Genomic DNA, 15,512 nt, shown 5'->3' with positions numbered 1-15,512 from the left:
CGTTTGATTCAGGATTACTATTCACTGTCCTGGACATCCTACTATTCATGATTTATCTAGGTTATGGGTTCTGACGTTTTTTTTCTGGCTGGGACCCAAGGATGTCACTAGAAAATCATGGATGGGGGGGCTAGGGCTTGTTTTGGGGGGTCTGGGCATACTCCCCAAAACATATTTTCATCATATCTTTTTAGAGTAACAATGGGTGTAAAATCTATCAAAATAAGGTTCTTTTTGATTATTTTTTAAATAAAGAAATTAAAGTCCAGTCTGTTTTCAGCCATCCCACACCAACAAAAGTCACAAAACGGCTGTTGTATGTAGCCAAAATACTTTTGTCAACTATAGTTTATAAATGAACATCAACATACACTATATTCTAAGCGAGATTTCTCTGAATCATTCTGAATCATTTCAAAAACAGATTTAGTAATTTCTTGGAATAAAGTCATTAAAAAATAAACATTTAACAACCGGATCTCCCTTCCTCAGAACAGAATACGTTCAAACCCAAACAAATATCAATCTGTCAAACACGCAGTTTTGCAACTGTGTTTCTGATGATTATTAGTGAAATACAAATGTTAGCTAGCATGTTTTTAATGGAAAATTAATATTTTCAGTAAAATACGACCCCCTGTTTAATTACATTATAATTTATTTTTATTTGTATTACAAATGACAGATCTTAGTCTTCTCTTAAGTGTCTACTAGAAAGTTGTAGCTAGCTTTCTTGACTTGTGGAAAAAGAAAAAAAAGACTGATCACATTGATATTACATAACGTCTGTCGCGGAAGTCGAATATCACGAACTGCCACTTGTCAAAACAAATTCCAGTCATGAAATTTTAACGATCTAAGATTTTTTTTTTACCTACATACATTTCTATAAAAATGGTGGTGGGCTAGCTGAAAGAGTATATTGCTTAGCAAAACGTACCGCTTTCCAATGCCTTTACATTTTGATCTTGAGAGGATTTACTCCCCCGAACACTAGAAACGTTAGCTGTATTTACAGATGACAGCTCGCTTCAGATGAGCAAGTTACGGTCAAAGCATCAAACACTACCGAACATGATGCCAAATCAACTTCTAACAAATGTCTATACAATTTGTAGAAGAAGTTTAGATGTGATGGAAAGTGTGACGGAAAAAAATGAATTCACGGAGAAAATATGGACTTGTATATTGATTTATTTAGGGGGGGTTAATTGATATTTTAGGGGGGCTAAAGCGCCGTCCCTGCTGTGACCTCAATTCGAAATGTATTGTTTTGCTGAGAATCAAGCTCATGGAAACAAGCAAATTTAGATATATAGTAGGCTACTATATATTAATTGCCTTGATTACAAAAAAATATGCAATACAGACAGAAGTACGATAATTAAAACAAATACCCATGTTTCCATTAATGTTCGTCTATAAGAAAGTACAGTAATTGTGCTTCCCTAAGCCATAGGACAACTATGAGCAAAGATCAGCCGTAATGTATGGCCTATCTGACATTTCCATTCTGAAAAGGAATTAAATGATTTATGACACTTAAAAAAAAAATCTACTAGTATGTCTAGTCTTATTTTATTACGTTTGTACAAATTGATATTTTTTTTTATTAAAGAGAAATCACATCTAGTTATTCCGTTATTTCTAATGACAACGTATTTTTTTCATTTTCATTTGTTCATTGTGAGACTCATTACGAAGCACGTGCCTATACACCACAGTATGGGCGCAGATGTTTTTTTCCCCCAGAAAGTTTGTTGGAAACATAGAGAGGAATTTGTTGCTTTATTTGTGTTTTTAAGAGGTTTGAACAGAAATTGAGACAAGGCTGGAGCTGGAGCCCATTTGTTGACAGCGGTAAGTGATTGAATGTGAGAATGTTAAGTCAGTGTGTCCGTGGTAAGTCGATGTGTAATTCATGATAAATCAGTGACGGTCCACTGTTGAGAAGAATAGGGCAGGGTAGCCTAGTGTTTGAGAGAGTTAGGTAAGTAAACGAAAGATTACTGATTCGAATCCCATAGCAGACAAGCTGAAAACAGTACTTCTTAGTGTCAGTGGCAGTTTTAGAGATATGGGGCCCGAGGCAGAGACTGGTTGAGGCCCTAACATCATCTATATTTTATCTATTGTCCTTATCAAAGCCGTACTGGCAAACTTTCTTTATTGTTGAATGGAACTGCTATTTCCAAAGACCCTTTCAGTAGAGTAAATATATTTGATTAAAAATAATTATCTGAAGGGTACATACTGACTTATAAATTACCAATACAGGGAAGCACAAAGCATTTAGCCATTTTGTTCGAGTGTACAGTTGATCAGGGGCAGTCATATACTTTCCTTTTGTCACTATGCTGCACCTTTCCTTGTCTGTCAGCTGGGAAGGCCACATATACCTGGATCAGACATTACATTCTGCGTCACTACACTGTCAGAGCTTTCTTGGGGAGCCAGTGGAGGTTTAACGCCAACATCGTACATTTTTGTCCATTTGTCACTATTATAATCAACTTTAGCATCATTTCTAATCAAAATGTGTGATGTTAGAAGAATGTAATCAATGTCTTTTGAACCTCTGTCTGATGGCCATTCGTGATGGTCCAGGTGCTTTCTTATGTGACTGTCAAACTGTCATAGTCAGTAGGCTAATATAGCCGCTGCCGCTAAGCTATTCATGTTATTACACAAGAAGCAGACGCTAAGCTATTCATGTTATTACACAAGAAGCAGACGCTAAGCTATTCATGTTATTACACAAGAAGCAGACGCTAAGCTATTCATGTTATTACAAAAGAAGCAGACGCTAAGCTATTCATGTTATTACACAAGAAGCAGACGCTAAGCTATTCATGTTATTACACAAGAAGCAGACGCTAAGCTATTCATGTTATTACACAAGTAGCAGACGCTAAGCTATTCATGTTATTACACAAGTAGCAGACGCTAAGCTATTCATGTTATTACACAAGAAGCAGACGCTAAGCTATTCATGTTATTACACAAGTAGCAGACGCTAAGCTATTCATGTTATTACACAAGTAGCAGACGCTAAGCTATTCATGTTATTACACAAGAAGCAGACGCTAAGCTATTCATGTTATTACACAAGTAGCAGACGCTAAGCTACCACTGTTATGGACCCTCACAATGTTTTCCTCCTTTTTTTCTGCCCTGCTCACATACCAGTGTTTCATATTTTAAACACTTTGCTGTCCATCTCGTGTAGTGTGTCAGGCTCAGGCTGACTGAGCAAACTACTTAACGTCTTTCAGGCTGCTACCGTGAGAAACAATATCGGACAGACCATTTGAGTAAAAGACAGGGGTTGCATCTTGCGATCTTAGGCTACGTGTAGGTATGTACGGCTGGATCATTTCAGTAAGTCCAGGTATTGCTTTGTAAGTTAACAATAAAACCTTAAAATCAGCCCCAGTCTTAACAGATAGCCAGTGTAAAGAGGCTAGTACTGGAATAATGTGTTCACATTTTTCTGTTCTAGTTAGGATTCTGGCAGCCGTGTTCTGCACTAATTGACCTTCAGGGGCCATAGGCAGCTGCCTACCTTGCCTAATGGCAGCAACCGCCACTGCTTAGTATGCCTGTTAAACGCTGAGCAAGATAGCTAACTCTAATTGTTCCATGACTTTTTGCCATTGGTTGTCAGTGTCACCGTCGAGCTAAACAGGTCCCCAAGAATGTCATATGTATCCTGACATGTGCCTCATCATCAAAATCATGGAATTCCACAGCAAACTAAGGTGCCATTGTAGTTCTACCTATTATGCACATATAAACAACATATTACACATCCAGCCCAAAATGATACATTTAAAATATACCGTTTTTTTGTTATTTGTGAATGTGCTGGAATGTGCTTTTTTTTTAAATTACACATTAGCCCTTATACGTTGCGACCCACCATCAGCGTATCCATGACCCTTTTGGTAGCAGCCCATCATTTCAGAATGGCCTGTGACAACATCTTAACATGAACAAGGTGATCCTTCCTGTGTGCAGATGTAGCTCACACAGCTACCCAATTTGGTCATGCAGTAGCATGTAACCGGCCATAAAAAGGGGGGTAAAAAAAGCAGGTGTGAGCTAATTTTAGATGAGGATGATTGCATGGTACATGGCAGGTTCCATGAATATGCAGTTCAGGTTTGTTTACAGCTATGCTTCAATTATGCTGCCCAGTCCTGTTGCAAGAGGCAGAGATCCAACTTGCGTTATTAGTCTTTGAAGTAAATATCCCCTGCGACTCCTGAGACACCCCCAATAAAGAATGTTTCTTTGATCTGTAATTCTTTTGAACACATGCACTGTTGGTAACTACTCCAGCTCGGTATGACATCTGTTATCACATCACCAACGCTATCCTCTGTGACAAGTCAAATTACTTCACCTGTCTCTCCTAGATACAAGTCACGGGCTATGGTTACACAAACACAATGTACTTATTGTGCATAGTCAGATTGAATATAATTATTGTCCATGCGCTGACCCATTCACTTGAATGGGTATGTGTGTCCAGACTTTTGACTGGTACTCTATGTGCTTTTGCAGGAACCAGTTTCCCCAAAAATCCTGTTAACACACAATCTGAAATCAGACAGCCTGGAATGGGGCACTTTACCCTGGTGGAACCTTAGGTGGTGTGTATCATGTCTGAGAGATTTCTAGGACAGGCAGATTTGTTTCACACCTAATTGGCCAGAAGGAGTGAGGATGGTTGTTATAGTTATTGTAGTTTGAGCGGCACAGAAGGTATAGCCCCATCAGCAACATTTCAAGCTGACTGTGGAGGGAGCTTACGGCAAATTTTTCACACTGTCACACCAGTAATCTACTGTGTAATGCCTGCAGGGAAGTGTAATTTGACACAATTGTATCATTTCTAACATTAGTAATTAGTGCAATAAGTAGTTATGCTGTGGTGAAATTCTCCTTTAATGGACTTTGATGAATGCAGAAAAAGATGCAATCTGTGACTTTTGAGAATAACAAAGAAAATAATATATTATTATATTATTATAAACCTTTAATTCCAGAAATATTAGAAGATTTAGTAAACAAACATAGTCATTAGCATTATCTGTTATACCTACTACATCTAGTGCCTCAGTAACTTTCAGTTATACAGTACTATAACAAGCAGTGCATTCGGAAAGTATTACAACTCCTTCAGTTTTTTCCACTTTTCATTTCGTTACAGCCTTGTTCTAAAATTCATTTGATTATTTTTCGCCCACATCAATCTACACACAATACTCCATAATGACCAAGCAAAAACAGTTTTTTGTATTTAGAATGTTTTTGCCTTGAGTCAACTTGGATATGACTCTACAAGCTTGGCACACCTGTTTTTGGGCAGTGTTTTCCATTATTTTCTCACAACCATTTTCAGGTCTCCATCACTGTGAACTGTGGAACCTTGCATAGAATAATGTTACTTTGCAGTGAACTCCAACCAAGTTGTAGAAACATCTCAAGGATGATCAGTGGAAACAGGATGCTCTTGAGCTCAGTTTCAAGTGACACATCAAAGGCTCTGAATGTTCATGTAAATGTGATATTTCAACAAAAAAAAATGTATTCGTTAAAATGTCTACGCCTGATTTTTGCGTCGTCATTATGGGATATTGTTTGTAGATTGATGAGGAAATGAATAAATGTAATTGATTTTACAAGATTGTACCATAACAAAATGTGGAAAGTGAACTTTTAATAATAAAAGTGCCAAAGAGAACTGAAGGCCAGGGTCAGGGAGTCGCAATGCAGAGATTTGGTATACAAACATATTTACACGTATAAAGTAATGTTAATATAGCACACAAAGATACTGCATACTTTGATATAGTTGTACCATAAAACAAACCAGGGCCCATATTCAAAACGTGTCTAAAACTTTATTTATGCCTGTTATTAAAATGTTTACTTTTTTAAATTGAGTTTGGATCTCAATTATTGCTCACGGTTGTTCTAATTCATTTGTGTTTACAAAGTGTAAATGGGCTCTTAGACCTAACCTCTGTGCCTTCTGTGTGTCAAGAGGACTTTGAGAGCTGGATTGTACTTTAGTTGCAAAATGTGAGGTCAAACTGAAATTGTGTTTGACCATTTCCGATATGCTGCATTATGTTTGACACATTGAAAATAATATGCCCAGCATAAACTTGTTGACCAAAGACTTCTGAACTAAATTGTTTTGTTTGGTGAAATGAATACACTCCTAGTGTTAGTCAAACTCTAGGATTCCTGTTTTGGCAGCGGTCAGCCAATGATCAGAGCCTTGTCTTCTTCAGATTGGATAGCCTATGGATTTCAAATCACTTTAATATGTATTGCCAGTCTACAGTCCACAATAAATGAATGTCACCATTTGGATTAGTATTCCATCACTGGTTGTGATGGTTGATCCTCAACAGGGTGATTCCTTAGGGGAAAAAACACAGTTTTCACTATTTTTATCCATAGAAAAGGTCCTTTCCACAGATTGTTGACATTTATAACGTCCACTTGTAAATAATCTGGACCGTACTACCAGAGATGGGGACAAGTGGGACAAGTCACACATGGTCAAGTCCAAGCAAGTCTCAAGTCTTAACCATCAAGTCTCGAGTCAAGTCTTAAGTTACAGTTCAGATAAATGAAGCAAGTCAAGTCAAGTCAAGGGTTCACCCTAAGCAAGTCAAGTCGAGTCCTTATAAGTTTCAAGTCAAGTCAAGTCACAGTACTAAAGAGATGAACACACACACACAGTGTCCTCTGTTTCTGACGAACGCTCGGTGCCAAGCTCGATTTCAAAATGAAATATTTTTCTCCTCCGCGGTACAATTTTTTGGGGGGGACGAAGCGGAGGGATCTTGAATCAGCCTGAAGGGGTTGTATTCGCTATAACAACCGCCTCGCTATACCTTATCCGTATTACATGGCTACCTACCAAATAAATCAATAATTTGACACAAAATATTGATTTCAAAAGGAATGTATTGATTTAAAAACGATTGTATTGCTTCCTCTAAAGAAAATAATCCGTTCCGTATCTGGTTAGAATCCTGCTGCGTCCATAGCAAAGCGCTGTTTTTCATGGCAACGGTCTGTTATCAAGAAATAACACCCATTCTGCACTGGTATTCAGCCAATCCATGTAATAAGGGCTAATAATAACAACCTTATAAACTAATTATTGTGACTGAAAAACTGCCTAATATGTAATTACGCTGTAATTATTCTTGTCTGTATGAGTAAAAAAAAAAACTCATCGAAATGTTTAGGTGCTAGTAATCACATCGGCGCCTCCATGTTAGCCTTTCATGCAGTAAAGTTAACTGTTATGGTGTAAGCACAGTGCTTTTTAGTTTCCACACGCAGTCCACAAACACTTGAAAATGCGCACATTTAATACAGACATTATAGCCTACGTGTAATAATATACATGCCCGCTCATTTTAAGATGCCCATCAACATTAAAATTCAGGCTATGCCACTGTTATAGTCAAATTCCCTTACATCTATTTACCAGACGTATTCATTAATGATAATGGTCACATTTCTAACAAGAAAAAAAAAAAATTAATATGCAACCAAGGCCAAATGATGACAAACAAAAGATTAATTCATTACATTAGTAACTTAATCGTTATAGATCTTAGTGAAACTGAATATAAAGAGATTACTTTCTTACCTTTCCTTGTGGTTCTTAAAATGACGAATGAAATTTGACGTTGTTGTTGTCGTGTCAGATACTCTTGTGTTGCATATTTTGCATCTGGCAAATCTTTTTTTATTCACACGGTCCAGTTCAAAGTCCTTGTATCCAAACGATATTATTTGTGGAGCTCGACTAACGTTACGGTCTGCCATGTTTGGCGCGGTTTGAATTGTGCAGCGTTAAAGGCACATACGCTGATTAGTGGTGCTGATGTCACAACAATATAAAATATTTTATTGCTGTTTGTTTATTATAAGTTCAAGTCATTGTCGAGTCTTCCACTTCAAGTCAAGTCAAGTCTCAAGTAACTTGTTCTCAAGTCAAAGTCAAGTCAAGTCCTTTTCATACTTTAATCAAGCAAGTCACAAGTCCTGAAAATTGTGACTCGAGTCAGACTCGAGTCAAGTCATGTGACTCGAGTCCCCCACCTCTGCGTACTACAGGAGAAATTCAAGGCCTTGGATATTTGTTTTGACAAATAACGTTATCTGTATCTTTCCACAGGGGTGGACACTTATTTGTATGTTTTGAAATGTATTATTTAATTTCACCAATTAATTTGAAAAATAGTTAATTTTAAATGTTTGTATTAAATATTATGTATTATAGGATGTAGATAGGTGGAGGTAAATAATCCTAATTTTAAACATATGAAACTTGCCATATGAAACATATGAAAAATTGAGGAATTGACATGAAAACCCTAACCCCAAACCCTAACCCTATAGAGCATCTTTGGGATGTGGTGGAACGGGAGCTTCGTGCCCTGGATGTGCATCCCACAAATTTCCATCAACTGCAAGATGCTATCCTATCAATATGGGCCAACATTTCTAAAGAATGCTTTCAGCACCTTGTTGAATCAATGCCACATAGAATTAAGGCAGTTCTGAAGGCGAAAGAGGGTCAAACACAGTATTAGTATGGTGTTCCTAATAATCCTTTAGGTGAGTGTATGACACAAAAACAAAATAACTTTCTTTCTGAATGAGTATAACATGAAGGACATAGGATAGCAGAACTGTCCATTGCGTTCAAGTATGGCATTCATTCAAACTTGGTGAAACAGGTTTATTTACAAGTTGCAACAAGGAGTAAAGTAAGTCCACATAGCAAAATCATTGTTAGAAGGAATTGTGTTACACAATCTTCCATAATACAATAGCAACAACCTTGAAAAACATTGCTCTACTGAAATAATTGATGGAATAACGTTAGACTATGGACCTTTTCATGAAATAATGAGGGTCCCTGTTGAACCTTTGGACTTGTACACCTACACCGCCTTCAGCTGGTCACCTATGGGATTGTGCTATTAGACCTGTTCATGAAATGAATTGGGTCTCCTTGAACCTTGACCGTGTTGCTGTTCACCTGCCTTGATGGGTCTGTGATGGTATCGTGCTGGGCTTTGGATCTGTTCATGAAATTCACTATGCCTCCTTGAACCTTGTGCGTGTTGCTGTTTATGAACCCTTAAAAGCTTTCTCTTAAACAGGATACCAGAAATAACTGACAAGTAGGCACATGAAAATGGCAAATTGTCAATGGTAATTAATTCTTGAATTGTAACCATGCTGGCTTCATGTTAAACCTAAAACCAATTTGGTTGGCTTGGCATAATCTGGCTAAATGGGTAATGGAAACAATGTTTTATTTATTTTTTACATTTTTATTCTTTTAAGGGGTGATGTCATTAAGTCCTGTGTTTTTTTTCACATGAGACATTTCACTATTGGCAGGGAATTGTCAAATCTACCTCCTATCACCGGACAGGTTATTGGAAGACTCAACCTCCCATGCTTTAATTCATAGCTACACCTGTATTCACTGATTTTACTTCTCTTCTACTTCTGTGTTCGGCAAATCTCACATCTGCTTCCTGGCATTGTTCTAGTAAAACATAGAAATGTATAAAGATAGATTACTGTCAAAACGTTTGTATTCACAGCAAAGAACTCACAAATGTGAGTCATGATTCTTAAATACATAAGAATCATGACTCACACATGTAAACTGGATGAAGGGAAAAGGTTAATTATTATCAAATGTAGCTAGCTGGGTACATCAAGCGACACTGTTGGTTGCATGTTTGTTGAAACCGTAAAGTAGATTACATCATCACTGTGTGCTTAGGCGATTGGCTGGAAGTCACCAAGATATTCTACCACGATATTCTACGAGATGTTGACTAGCGTTCTCACCAGGGCTGAATCTGAAATTGCATACTTGCATACAAAATAGCATGCCAGATTAGTATGCAAGAAGATTAGTATGTCCCAAACCATAGTATGCTGAAAATAGTATGCCAAAAGCTCACGGATGGTCTACTATTTCTGGTGAATTTTCAAAGTATGCATTTGTGCATGCTTTTTGGGGTAATATAGACTACAACCCCTTGTGCAGTAAAAGAGGGAGGGTTTCCACCTCGTCTTTTCAACTGGTGAAAAGGTCAGTTATCATCAGCTATATTTATAGTTATTGTATCAATGTCATTCACTATGAAAGAAAAAACGAATGTTGTTGTGCCATGAAATTAAATAGCTTTGGCAGTGTAAAGTTCATCTTCATTTCTTTATCTATCATCTTGTTCTTTGATGAGGTAATGGCCTTTGGCAAGTACTGGCCTATGGAGGTCTGGGTGGCAGTTATTTATTTTTTTGTCTTGGTAACTGTATGCACTTTCAGCACTCGATGTAGTAGAGGCATTTGTTAGCATCAGGTAACACATTAATAGCAACTTTCAGCTGTGGCAACATGACTGTTAGGGGTCTGTGGAGATTGTTGGTGGAGTCAGAACGAATTGAAAGTGTTGCTTTACAAATTTGTAAAAAAACGTCCACATTTGAGATCTATTAGGAGTGTCACTCATGATGGCATCCGAGGCTATTCCTTTGGAATTATATTTTTGTTAAACATTTTTAATTAACAGTGGGCAACATTTTGTACAACAAGTTTATTTTAATAATTGTAGTTTACGTCAAATGCCTTTTGTAAATGTCTTCTTTTAACAAAACTTGCGCCAAACGTATTTAAAGAGCCAAATTAATGGATCTTTTTCATTCGCGAATCGGCTCCCATCGTTCACCAAAAAAATACATTAGTTCGCGAACGACCCATCCCTGGAGAGCATCTGGTTTCGAGAAGGCGCAGGTGAATTTTGAGAATTCGCAGAGAAATTCAACGCCACAATGTCCGCGCTCTCACAATGTCCGCGCTCTCACAATGTTTAAACTCTCGCGCGAGTGGTCCTTTGCTCACGTGACTTATGTTTCTGTTCTCGACTTCTCAACTAAATTTTTTCTTCTCGAAGTGGCACCAGCATGCGCGCGAGTTTGGTCCTCTGCATGTGCAGCTTGTGTTTCTGCTCTCTCGACTCTTATCCTTAGAGCAGATGTAGTAGCGCCCATGTTGTATCGGTCGTTTTTAAAAACATATTTCAGTTAACCGAATATTATTAGAATAATAACACAAACGATTTGTATAGTAAAATCTTGTCTAATGCACATCCCTATCTGGGACCCAATATGCTGCCACACAAACTTTTCACCCTCTCTGTCCGTGATGCTGATATTGTGAGACAGCTTTTCAGCTCAACGAGAAATATCGTCACGTTTTAATCTCGTAGCACGAGATCGCGTCACCCCTATTGAATAGTGACTTACATTTGTGAATACTTTTTACGTTTCCAACTACTCATTTGTGAGGTTAATACAAGCGTGCCGCACAAGCCCTGAAAAGTGAAGCCAAAACGTCTCGATCGCCCCCTGGTGAGTGGTCCCAGTATAGGTCATAAACCCCGCCCTCCCCATGTTATTCAATGGGACGCGAGACCAACTAAACAATTAAATTACCCTTCAAATATATTTTTTCAGAAGCTGGTTTCTGTCATTTACTGTAGTTTGTATCACGCTAATGTAAATTCAAGAGTTTGTTTTTAAAATAAGTTTGTTTTTAGTTAGTTATTTAATGCTCTAAAAACGGTGGTGTGACGTCGTGATTCACAGCTGTGATTGACAGCTATCTGAGCCGAGGAGCCACTGAATCTTCGGAGGACTGAGGAGATTGGAACTTTACATTTAATCTCTAAATTTCTATAATTAATATAATTTCACACGGACATAATGGGTTGTTCTGCAGTACATTGTGCTAACCGATCTGGCATTTCCAATCGATCTTTGAATTTTTTTCGGTAAGTTAAATTTATAAGCTATTTAATTAGTAAATAAATGTAATGGGCTAGCTAACGTTAGCTAAAAGACAACAAGCCTCGTTAATAGCCATGTTAATAGCTAGCAGGTGATCGTTAGCTAGAAGTTACCAATTATTTTTGTATTAGGCCTATTCTAAATTAAGGTTAAACATGATGTAAGTTAGGCTATAACATATCGTCTAGGTTTAACAAGCAAAGGTTGTACTGTACTTGGACTTGCGATTGATTACGGTATGCGCATTCTGCGAGGGAGATTGAGGGCGGGGCACAGGGGTGGGGCCGTTGATTTCGCGGCTTTACGGCTTTACGGCTTTACTTCCTTCTCGCTACTGCGCATAACTACTGCGCAGAACTGGTCCCAAGATCGCTATCTGCGCAGACGCAAGTCCAAGATGTCAGCGTCGTATCAGGACACTGGTGGCTTCATTTTTCACCAATGGAAAAGAGCGAAAGGGCGTCGTCCATTATATATACAGTCTATGGGTTAATACTGTGTATATACTAATCATGGTTTACAATCATGGCTTCGCTACTGTTTATTTACGGACTATGGATTACTTGTGCGGCTTGTATGCCATTTCATTTTGGCAGTATTCTCACAATCTCCTTAGAAATCTTATTCATTTCTTGGCACACTTTTCTATCCGTTACTCTCCGCAATGTAACTGTCCATGTGTTTTTGTTTGTAGTTTGTTACTGCTAGATTTCATTATGTGATCATTTGGTGTTTAGAGACCAGGTTCTACTCTGCCTGGTTGGGTTCTCTGCATTGTAGGCTGCTTGCTTGTGTGGGTTCTCCTGGCTCTTCCATTTCGATTGATGCATACCATGCGTTTACATGAACCAAATTGGTTAGTTATTTTTCAGACGTCTTAGTGCTGTCTGTTTTGTTAGGGCACCCCACCACCGCAAAGAGACCGCAAATGACACCCCTAACCCTTGGTGGCTTAATTAAAACCCTTGGTTCACAATATTCTGCTGAACACAGTAAAAGAAAAAATGTGTGGCTAGCACTGACATAAGGGAATCAGAGGATACATTATCAAATTAAATCACGCCTACGTGATTATAAACTCGTATGGGATAAATCATGGCAAAATGTCTAAAGTTGTGGGAAATGTTTTCAACATTAAATGAACAATTCAGAAAGTTTTCTTGCTGTAAAACAAAGAAGAGAATTCACACAACAGATGAAGGAACCGACATTCATCACAAACAAAAGAAACAAAGACAAAAAACTAAAACAAAGGAAGAACCCCATTTGCCCCAGCCCTTTTTCAAAACAAGAGCGGCATAAAATCCAGTATAGTAAAGGTACTTTAATTAGCTGTTTTTTAAGCTTGGAGGGCTTGAATTCACATATCATGTTGGTCTGTTTAATACTGTATGATTCATTTTCAAGGAAACTAATCATCTGGAGACTGTTTTTGAAAACAGATCTCAATTGAATAATCGAACAGAAGTCCCCATTCAAGTTAATGATTTGTCCATTCTAATAATTATATTTCTATGCATTTAATCCTATCCGATAGGGAAATCCACCACTGTCTGTGTGAGTAGGATTTAGAGTGCAAACACTGGGCAACGTTGTGAAGTTACGCAGTTGGGAGTATGTAAGGTGTAGAGATTATGCCTTCTTTGTGTCACGCCACTCTTTTTAAAGTCATTGCAACTGGGAAATTGAAGAGTATCTGCTGCTTTTGGCGCTAGCTAATGGGGACTCTAATAACATTCTTAAATCCTTACAGTTCCTCATGTGTTTAAAGGAATGTATACCTCTAATCTTAATCTTATTAATTGCCAATGTGACCGAAACGGTTCAGTTTCATGGAAATACGTTCTGGGAGATTTGGCTGTTCTGTTGATAAAAGGAAACATTTTTATTTATTCAGATGCTCTCATGCTTTGATCAAACAACGTTGTTTTCCGCTTGGATATTGATGATAAGGAATAAAACATTTTTCTATGTGGCGAGGAGCTTTAATAAGCTCTCTGTCCCCCTTCACGCTGTACAGGCAGAGCCTGAAAGCCCATTTCTTTGGCATCTGGAATAGAACACATTCAGTATTCATAGTTCCCCTCCTCTCTAGTTGCATGCCTAATGTACTGTACAGAGCTCTGAACAGTACAGGGTTGTTGGTTCAGTGCCAGCATATACTGGATGCAATACTCTTGATTTGATCCCTTGAACATTTTCACATTGCCTAGGCCACAATGTGTCCACACCTCCCCTCCAGAGAGAAAGAGAAGGTGCATGGATTGTTCTGTACTTCACCCAAATCTAAATAGGAATTCACTGCTCACCTATTTCTTTGTCACATTTATGTTTCTCACATTATTTACCCCCTGAAACTGTTACACACACAGAACACGTTGCTGACAGAAGACGTGCAGATTTGGTGAAATGAGAAAATAATAATGTCCCCTGCTAAAGCTTGGCTTTTCCAACCAGCTTTTTGAAGTTGATCAACAAATCACAAGTAAAGTATTCATCTCACTTGACTGACTCATATAGCTAAACCAATTTATTTTTCCATAGATTTATTTTTCTCTGAATCAATAGACTGTAATTGAAAAAGTTATATGAGACATCAAATTATAAGAACTGCGCGTTGAACTGGTATAATGCGCTACAACAGTACCTCCACAAATATCATGAATGTCTAGTGTAATGAGAAACGACTGTTGAGGAAGAGTGGAAAAGTATTAGACGAAGAGGAGCTTCTGGCTCCACCAAATCTCCAATAGACCCTTATGCCGCATCATCCACAGGTGCTTTACCCTGGTACCAGGGTCACACCGGTGACTTATGCTAATGTTGGCTCTGGACTTTCCTGTTTCGACAATATTTTGGTACCAAGGAGGGGCTCTATCAACGCGATATGGCTTTCCGGTTACAAAAAATAAAAGGCGATACTAACAATAATGCTATGCTCAGTTTGTTTACAATATGGACTCTTACCGCTCCGTAGTGATGTTAATCAGGTGTACTGCATAACTTTTGCTTCTGCAAAGATCTGGAACACCAGGTGTGGGCCATCAGCCCCACCCACCTGTGCTCATCTGGAGAGGAGTGAATCTGAGGAAACTGGAATGTAACTGTATCTGTAGTGTTTGGTGTTTTAGTGTCTGTTCCCCATAAAGGACTGAATAGTCTGATATACTTTATTGTACTGTATCGGTTATCAGAATCTGAAAGAGCTTTATTGCCAAGTAAGTTTCACCACAAACAATGAATTTGTTCTGGCTCACTAGTGCAGGGGTTCCCAACCAGGGGTGCTAGGACCCTGGCCTCTCCACAGGGTGTACTTGAACACACTCATGACATCATAGGCTTACAAGTGAAGTTCTGTCGGTGGTACAGTAACGAAAAAGGGTTGGGAACCACTGCACAAGAGTTCTGAATAATTAATTTCCAGGGTGAGAGGAATCAGCACCCAAATTTTGCCACTCACTTCCGTGTCTTGGAGGTGTGTCTAGGTCGTGTAGAGACGGCGGATTTACCCTCTCTGCAGAGCGGATGATGTGCTGCTGCCTGTCCTTGTCCTTCGCAGTGGCTGCAGCATACCAGACAGTGATGGA

Source organism: Esox lucius, chromosome 19 (assembly GCF_011004845.1).
Source record: "Esox lucius isolate fEsoLuc1 chromosome 19, fEsoLuc1.pri, whole genome shotgun sequence".
Taxonomy (NCBI): domain Eukaryota; kingdom Metazoa; phylum Chordata; class Actinopteri; order Esociformes; family Esocidae; genus Esox; species Esox lucius.
The sequence above is the reverse complement of the archived record's forward strand: the minus strand, read 5'-3'. Positions refer to the sequence as shown.